This window comes from Montipora foliosa, chromosome 9, assembly GCF_036669935.1.
Source record: "Montipora foliosa isolate CH-2021 chromosome 9, ASM3666993v2, whole genome shotgun sequence".
Taxonomy (NCBI): Eukaryota; Metazoa; Cnidaria; class Anthozoa; order Scleractinia; family Acroporidae; genus Montipora; species Montipora foliosa.
Window position 1 is genome coordinate 723132 of NC_090877.1, and position 10000 is coordinate 733131.

At 39.2% G+C, this 10000-nt stretch overlaps 1 long non-coding RNA gene and 1 pseudogene across 1 annotated transcript in view; one reads left to right on the forward strand and one right to left on the reverse strand.

Moving 5' to 3' along the window:
- The window catches only part of LOC137969625 (cytosolic Fe-S cluster assembly factor NUBP1 homolog), a 15362-nt pseudogene extending 12586 nt beyond the window's left edge, over positions 1-2776 (reverse strand).
- LOC137969630 (uncharacterized) overlaps positions 1-10000 on the forward strand; it is a 159357-nt gene that overhangs the window by 13891 nt on the left and 135466 nt on the right. The gene's annotated exons all lie outside the window — the stretch shown is intronic.

Consider the following 10000-nt stretch of genomic DNA (forward strand, 5'->3'; position numbering starts at 1 on the left):
ACAAAACTTCTCGGTGCAGAGTAGAGAACCAACAAACTCAGCCCACACGACGCTGACTCTGGGAATTGAACCAAGGCCACACTGGTGGGAGATGCGTGCTCTCACAACTGCGCCATCCCTGCACCGCAAATTTATTTTCTGAATTAATTTGGAGTGATGGCAAATTAAAGATGCACATATGACTACATTTTTGTCAGTTCATTTAGTTGTCTCCTCTTCAACATTATTTTATTATTCTAGTCGATTGTCCCCACTTAACATCCACTCAAAACCTCTGTCCCCATTTAACCCATTGATTCCTCAGTTGGAGTGGGACACAGATTTTACCATGTCTAACGGCAAAAGATTTTACTTGTCAATAGGGGAAGTCCAGGGCAGTTCAGGTGTGAGTGAGTTAAATGTAAAATCAGGTGCATACCTGCTCTCCTTCAAGCCCCATAACTTTGGGAATTGATGGTCCACAAATGTCAACATCCAACACAGCTATCTGAAAAGCAAAAGCAATGTCCTTAGTTTTCTAACAGTATTAAAAATGAATACAACATGGATGTGTTCGTTAGGTCCCAGTGTTTCAAAAGTCGATTAATGTCAAGCCGTGTTTCAACAACAATACATGTTACTAAAGTTTTAATGTTGCCTGTTAAAAACGCCTTAAGTTTCCAACTAGGAAATTTGAGGCTGAGCAGTTCTGGAAGTAATTTTTTGTAAAACATGTATTCTTTCAAGATGAACATTTCAATATTATGACATTGACAATTTGATGAGATATTAACTCCGACAGTCACTGTGACTCCGACTCCGACTCCTACTACTACTACTACTACTACTACTAATAATAATAATAACAGTAATAATAATGATACTATTAATATTAATAATAATCATCATCAGGGTGACCCGAAAACACTGACCCCCAGTCCATGGACCCCTCTACGGACTGGGTCCACGGACTACCCTTATGGACCCCCTATACGGACCACCCTAAAACAACATAGAAATGAAAATACAGTAAATGAAAACTAAAGATTTGACTTACCAGTTGTTGGCATGTCTGGATAGACCACTCGTGTCACTCGTGTCGGCGAAATCTCAACCGTAACGCTCCGCAAATTCAACAGACTAAGGCTCAGGCTCAGGTACAAAGTCTATTAATCACATATTGCCCCTTCCTTCGCTGTGGACTGGAATCCTTCGAAAAAGATTGATAATAAGTAAGTTCTATTTGTATTTTCTTTCTTTCCCTCCGCCATTTTGTTCGGATCATTCTCCAGCGGGTTTGTGAACTCGCACCAGGCTTCACGATCTCTCTGTCCTGAACAAAATGGCGGAAGAACTTAGATTCGAAGCACTCCAGTCAACAGCGAAGGAAAAGGCAACACCTGAGCCTTAGTCTGATTTGCAAAGCATAACGGCTGAGATTTCACCGGCAAGAGTGGTCTATCCAGACAACCGGTATAAACAAATTTTCAGTTGTTATTTATTTTAATTCTGTGTTTTTTGGGGTGGTCTGTAGAGGGGGTCTGTAGAGATAGTCCGTGGACTGGTCCGTAAGGCAGTCCATGGACCCGGTCCGTAGGGGGTCCATGGACCGGGGGTCAGTGTTTTCGGGTCACCCTCATCATCATCTCAATTTTTTTCACACTATGTCATAGGACCAACAGCATTTCCAGTGTAGTACTGAAAGTCAAAAAAAGTTCTTGTCAAAACTGATAAGCAATAATATTGAGAAAATACCTTTACCAGTAAACCAGCATTTTAAAAGTTAATCATTTTATTAATTACCTGTTTATTATTGTCAGCTGCAAGGCCATGAGCAAGATGTGCTGTAAATGTGCTTTTACCAACCCCTCCTTTTCCAGACAATACCAAAATCTTGTGCTTAACTGAAGACATCCTTTCTTTAACCTCTGCTACAGCTAACGGAATTTTAAAAATCATTTCTGTCACTTTAATGCCAAAACAAAAAGGTTAATTTGTCCCAGTAGATGACTGAAAACATAATGTTTTCTTTAATTACCGTGTTGAATTAAATGATCTGCAGGAATGTAACGGTCATTACTTGGCACAGCAATAATAATACTTTTTATTGCTGTCAAAGCAACAGACAGCTAATAGTGTCAGGTTTCATACATAACCCTAACATACCCCTACACTGTAACTCCATCCCTAAAATCAGTATTAATTTTACTATGGTAAACTTCCTAATAAAATGGTTACATGTTGGTTCCGGCCCTTTGTATAACTCAGTTCTTTGAAGGTTGTTCTTCATCATTGCTTCCTAGTTCAAAAGAGCTCTCTTCCTTTAACACTTGGGGATTATCACCGTCTATTGAGAACCTGGTCTATTTTTAATGAACTCAAGTTTGGGACCTCATCCAATTCCAAAGGCCTGGTAACTGAGCACAAGAATGTGTCGACGCAAAAAATCACGGTTCGAGCAGTTTTCACGCGAACACAAAAGGAAGGGCAGAACTTCGGGATAAATTATGAAACCTGCATGGCATATTAAAGGGTGAGAACGAATTACCTGGATCTGGTCCTACTGTTTTACTTGATGCGCAAATGGTTTGGTTCGGACATCCTTGACATGCAGAGCTTTTCCCTGCCTGTTCGCTACCTGTTCCAGGACAGTCTGCAATTAAAAAAAACACCACTAAATAAATATATTCATGCAGCGAACGTTTGTAAAGTGATCTCTTTTTCTAAACTCTAATCGTCAGAATATTCTCGTTTTAAAGTAGAATTACGTTCAGGCGCACTCCGGCACGTCCGCCATCTTGTTTTTTTTTAAGAGCCCACGATGAGGGTGCTCGCGCATGGTCATTGCTTCCAACATGAAAAGGAAAATGGCGGAAGAAGGGTCTGGTAAATACTTTTTTGTTTATCTCAAAAATTGTTTGTGGGGCAGCAAATTCCAATCTTGATGACAGAATAGTTACTGTCTTAATTTTAGTAATAGATGCCGACGACAAGTTGGAGTCCGATAGAAAGTGCGAGCGCACGGATTCTTCTCAGGACCCGTGTCGGGAGCAATGTTGTCCCAAAAATGCTGATGTTGACAACGAGAACGCGGAAATGAACGAGACGTCGAAAGAAGATTTTAGCGTGGAGGAGAAAGAGAAGGACTCAACAGAGGATGAACCCGCTTCGTCTTGCAGAGAGACGGCAAGTTTTAGAGTGGTTTGGAACAAGAAAAATTATGAAGTCACTTTCCCTGTTGACGAAACAGCTGATTGCCTGAAGCAACATATAGAAAATCTGACAGGTTTGCTTTTGTCATGTTTTTGCTTAATTAACTCTAAAATGAAGAAAGATTTCTCCAAAACGCCTCATTAAATTTACTCCAAGTTCCTTGAATTCAAAAACAGCCCCAGTTAGTAGCCTCCTTTGACGGGGATATGGAAATGAATGAAAGAACCCCTTCCCACCCCTCCGACAGAAAAAAGGGTGATTTTGGTTTCGCTACGTGGACCTTTTTGCAGGAAGTCAAAAATGGACTTTTTCCACTTGTTAAAACACAGTCATTTTCAATGAAAGAGAGTTCGTTGACATCATTGTTTACACTTTTAACATAATTTCTTTTCTCATTTACTTACAAATTTGCTTATAGGGGGCATTGTATTTTAGACCAATCTGCCTAAAGAAAACTTGGTAAATGCAACGATCATCGCAATACAAGTAGCATAGAGAGAGAGGGATTGAGCTTCAATATGCATTTAATTGGAATTGTTAACACTTTGCAAGCAGGACTGCACACTAACTAATATTTTAATTATCAGAAACAGACACTTTGTAATCGTTAGTTGTTGTCCTTCAGTAGCATTTGAGAATAATGATTCCAAGTTCGAGTGAGGCCTAACACTACTGTGAAGTTTTTTTACCCAATTATTCCATCAGGGATCAACCCTAGTATTGGAATTGGGCCCACACAAGGACAGAGAAAAACTCTGACCAGGGTGGGATTTGAACCCACGACCTTCGGATTAGATCACCGCTGCTCTACCAACTGAGCTACAAGGCCAGAACAGGAGCAGGCCGTGGGTATGTGAGATGTTATTCACAAGGACAAATTCGGCTCGGCCCAAGCCTAGTTTAGATAATCATTAGTTGTTGTCCTTCAGGGTTCACATACCCACGGCCTGCTCCCGTTCTGGCCTTGTAGCTCAGTCGGTAGAGCGGCGGTGATCTAATCCGAAGGTCGTGGGTTCAAATCCCACCCTGGTCAGAGTTTTTCTCTGTCCTTGTGTGGGCCCAATTCCAATACTAGGGTTGATCTCTGATGGAATAATTGGGTATAAAAACGTCACAGTAGTGTTAGGCCTCACTTGAACTTGGAATCATTAACCACAAAATGCTACTGAAGGACAACAACTAATGATTATCAAAACAGTAATTAATTACATAACATTGCTGAAAAGGTCTGTGCGAAGTTTCCAGTTGATGCAAGCCTGAGTTTGTGGTTAAATGATCAATGTGAGTAATTCAACGCGGGCAAATAATCATCCAGCAACATGAAATCTTCAGCTGCTGCAAATTTCTCAGTTGGCCTCATTGCCCCTCCCCTTCCATTCTGCCACCAAGAAACTCACCAGTAATTTCAATTGATCTTCAGGAATTTTACTTGCTCTTACATTAGCAAAGTCTGAGGGGAAATTTTGCAATAGCCGTATTTTCCCTGTTGACGCCATCTGGAAAATTAGTGAAGTTTCCGAACTCAGGCAGTAGAAAACGACACAATACCATTCTCCAGCTTCTCGAACTCTTCCCGTTGTCATAATCTTGAATGTTTCCCACCTTAAAGGTACTGTAAAGCTCGAACAGGCCACGTCAAAGATTCTTGTACCAAAAATTACAACTTATTCCTGCTCGATTTGTGCAGATGAGTTTCTGATTGGCAGTTGTTAACAATGGCTCACCTCACGCGTCCAGCTGTGATTTCGGGAGTGAACGCTGCCTCTTTTCCCGAAACAGTGGCTGGTAATCAAGCCTACCAAGCACCAAGTATTTTGTCCCAGTTTCATGTAAATTGCTGCAATTATTTCATACCAGTCTGAGTTTGTCCCGGTCTCATGTAAATACTCCTAACCTGCACCAATGAAGGACTGAGTCTTCAAATAGCAGCTTTCCAATCTCCCCATGGCAGTCAATTTACTTGTATCTGGTCATTAAGTACAATCAAATTTCTGTGCTTTACTTGCCTGCTGACACTACACCGCAGCAATAATGAACTTTATTGAAGTATTAACTGTATTGGGGACACTGCACAGAAATCATTTAATTAATCAAATCAATTCATATCAATCAGAGGATGGTTTTTAAGGAGAGGGAGAAAATGGAGGACCTGAAGAAAATCCTCTCTGAGAAAAGTTAAGAGAACCAACAAACTCAACCCACATGTGATACACGACTGTCTGATAATGAACCAGACCATTTATAAGTCTGGGAGTCCAACCTGAGCCACATTGTTAGGAGTCGAGCTCTCTCACCAATGCCATCCCTTCTTACAGAGTCTTTTATAGAAATTAACTCCAGTAGCTATTTCATTAGTGATTGGCCATGCATGGAGAATCATACAAAGTAAACTTTGTCTTATTATCATTTGAAGCATAATCAACCTTTTAGGGATGAAAAACAATCTACTTTGCCTTTGCCTTTAACGTTTGCTTTTTGATGCATGATAAATTACTTTAAAAGAGCAATTCTGCGCTTTTAATTCTTTTACAAATTGATCCATTCCTGTGGTTACGTTGTGTGACATTCATGTATTCTCTCTTTTTCTGCCTCTATCATACTTTCACCTCCTACAGAATAAAGGATGAACAGTAAAATGTTCACCTCCCAACAAGTAGCTTGTTAGCTCACTGGTAGAGCAGTGTTTAGATTACGTGGCCATGGGTTGAAGTCCTGTTCATGCCTGCAATTTCTAAGCTTGGGTATTCTGTGCATAGAGTGAACTTTTACAAGGTTTCATAATTTTATTTCGTTCGTCTGCTTTTTGCGCATTATCTTGAATTATGTCATGTATGTGCATGTGCATCTCGATTTTGATACATCCTATGCGCAAAATGACGATTGCGCACCTTGGATGGTTAGTATGGAGTCAATTTCCACCATCAGGCTGACTTTTGGCAAGGGACATTTTTTAGTAATAACCTCCTAGACAATTTCAACAAATTCCAGATTTTCAAAAATATACTTTTTTATGTCATCACCTCATAACTCTAAACTTTTCATTTTTGGCCACATTCCACAAGCCTCACATGTTCTGTACATAAATGAATGCCCTCATAACATCTCTGCTTGTCTTGTGATTCCAACCTCCAAAGTTCTCCAAACGAAGCCACTATATTTATTTAATCATTGAGTACTCCTAGTTTAGGTTTCTTTACAGTAAGTTCACTTCTTTGTTTCATTAACTGTGATGATCTTTCACATAAAAAATAGTTTCATATACACGGTTGCAACATACGACATTCATATATTCTCTCTTAAAAATTTTTTTTTTACCTTTTATGGGATATGTATAGAATGATTGAAATAAATTGCAATAATACACCATTAAGAAATTTTACAGTTGTGTGCTTAGTTACCTGGCCTATGAAGGAAAGTGAGGCTGGAGTTGACCTTGTTTTGATAAAAACCTCACTGCTTTTCTTATGTAAATTCCAATTAATTAGCATGAGAACAACATTGTTGGCATAAGAAAAGGGTGGAGCTCTGTATCATAACAATGTCATCTCCAGCCTCACTTTCATTTAGAAGCCAGGTAACTAAGCATGTAACTTGCAGGTGGCTTGATTACTCAGTGGTAGAAAGGTGTGCAACTTGTGCAGCATAGTTGCACACTTGTCAGTTGGTGTCGTATTCAGGGCACATTAGGGACCTTCAGATTCTAGGACGAGAACGAGTAATAATAATATAATAAATAATATATATAAATTTATATAGCGCTTAAACTATAAAATATTCTAAAGCGCTTTACAATGAAAAAAGACAAATAAATAATAAATACTATTTACAAAATATATAAACGTAATGCTTACGAACTAAAGTAAACTGATTCATAAGATGTGGATATAAAAACATCAAAAAATATGTACATATAGATACAAAATTATAAATATATAAAGTAAATCTAAATGCATAAAAGAAAAGAAAAAATATATATGTAAACTGAACAAAAAAGTTCATGACAATTATGCAATTAGGAGTCAATAGTAAGCCTTTTTAAAAAGATAAGTCTTAAGATTTTTTTTAAAAGTCTCCAAATTTGCCGATAGTCTAATGTCAATTGGTAAATCGTTCCATATTCTTGGTCCGGCTATAGCAAAAGCACGGTCTCCTGATTTTGATTTAGATCTTGGTATGAACAGTAGTTCTTTATCATCAGATCTAAGTTTATATCTCCGTGTTGGCTGAATCTGAAGTAAATTAGTTAGGTACACAGGAGACAAGCCATTTACTGCTTTAAACACTAATAGAGCAATTTTGAACTCAATTCTCTGCTTCACTGGAAGCCAGTGTAGTTTTATAAGCGATGGTGTAATGTGGTCGTACTTGGGAATAAAGCATATGACTCATGCAGCTGCATTAAGCACCTTTTGAAGACGTTCTTGTTGATATGCAGGTAGGCCAAACAGTAGCGAGTTACAATAGTCCAGGTGCGATGTTACAAAGGCGTGGACTAGTATTTTAGTAGTGTCTGTTGAAAGAAATTTTCTGATTTGTCTGATGTTGTAAAGTCCTCTGAAGGCTTTACTACAGGTCTTGTTGATGTGATCATTCATAGACATTTTATCATCAAACCAGGCACCAAGATTCCTGATGCTGGTCAAGGGTGCTATGTCAGCTGTCCCCACTTTCACAGAAGGTATTTCCACTTTAGCTAGCTGTTGGCGAGTACCAATAATGATAAACTCAGTTTTGGTGTCATTGAATTTTAGTTTGTGAGAGATAAGCCAGGCACGAACTTCAGCAATGGCAGCACATAACGCAGATAGTGCACGATCCATCTCTTCAGAGGATGACGGCCGAAAAGATAGATATAGCTGCGTATCATCCGCGTAGCCTTGCATATCGGGTAAATGTTTTTCCATAAGTTTAAAGAGTCGAGAAGTATACAGCAGGAACAAGATTGGACCAATACAACTTCCTTGCGGGACTCCATATTTCATTTGATAGTCTTTAGAACAAGATTGACCAACAACTACTCGCTGTTGTCTTTCAGACAGAAAAGAACGGACCCACTGAAGTGCACTACCAATAACACCGAAATCAGATTGAAGTAAGTTAAGTAGTAAATTATGATCAATAGTGTCAAATGCAGCACTTAAGTCAAGTAATACGAGAAGTGTAACCTCTTGTCGATCCATGCTTAGCAAAATGTCATTCTGCACCTTAAGTAGGCAAGTTTCGGTAGAATGGTATTTCCGATAAGCAGATTGGTTGCTAGGAAGCGGTGCATTCTCAGAGCAGTGCGACAATAATTGTTGAAGTACCAGTTTCTCAGCACACTTTGAAATAAAGGACAGATTACTGACAGGTCGGAAGTTGTTGAGTACAGGTTCAAGGTCCAGTTTTTTCAAAAGTGGTTTCACAAGAGCACACTTCCAATCAGCAGGGACAAGTCCACCACGGATGGAGAGATTTACCATTTCGGTTATTACTGGGAGAAGTTCATCAATGCATAACTTCAGTAGCCATGTGGGAATTGGATCCTGTTTACAAAATGCACTAGAGGAGCTCATGATGACAGCACGAACATCCGATTCTGTAACGGTAGAAAATGAGTGAAGTTGAATTTCTGGTGGATAACAATTAATTTGTGGTGGAACCACATGAATGCTGTCAATTTCCTCTCTTAGCAGATCAATTTTGCGGCAAAAAAAATCACCAAAATCATTGGCGAGAGTTTCACTGTCATTATGAGGTGGCAGTGGACATTCTTGCTTCTTATTGCACAACGAGGTGACAACCTGAAACAGTTTACGGGAATCCCCAGCACATTGATTGATTTGTTCAGTGTAGTAAAGATGTTTACAGTCGTGCAGTAGCTTTGTGTACTTGTTGCAAATTTCACGATAGGCATCTTTGTCAGATTTCCGTTGGCTTCGCAACATTTTCTTCTCTAACTTTCTTCGCTTTGCTTTCAAGGCTTTAAGCTCAGGGTTAAACCACGGGACCATAGGCCTTACAGTTACCGTTTTATGCAATAGAGGAGCATTTCTTTCTAGAATATCTGTAAGTACCTTGTCGTAGGTCTTGACCAGATTTAACAGGTCAGTTGGAGGATTGTGGTGTAACTTAGAGTCAAGGATGTTGTTCTTGAAAGTCTCAATATCGATCTTCTTGTATTGACGAAAACAGATTTCTTTTATAGAAAGTTCAGGGCGAGGAAAAGCCATAGCAGTTTCAATAAAGCAATGATCAGAGATGAAGAACGTTGTACGTGGAGTTTGTAGGAGCAAATCATAACATGATCGAGTCACAACAAGGTCTAAGATATGACCAGATGAATGCGTAGGTGTAGTAACATGTTGTATGAGACCAAAAGTTTCCAGTAAATCCGAGAATTTATCAGCGTCAGAGTCAGTATGGCTGTCGAGATGAAAATTGAAATCACCAGAGATAAGCAAAACTTCAGAACACATAACAATATTTTCCAGATAGACAGAAAATTCCTCAAAGAAGACATTAGCAGACACTGGGTGTGCCTCAGAGTAAGGTGGTCGGTAGATGCCAATGAGTTTCAGTGGTCTACTTAAGTTCATAATGTTCCATTCACAATATTCAAAGGATCGTTTTTCTCCAGAGTCAGTTCGAGAAGTCTGAAGATTATCTCTGTGCATTAATCCAATACCGCCTCCAATGCGCTGCGAAGGTCGAGGACAATTATGAAACAAATATCCTGGTGGTGATAGTGAAGAAATACTAACAGAATCTTCATCTTTAAGCCATGTCTCAGTAAGCACACAAAGGTCAATTTTGTTACCCATCACAT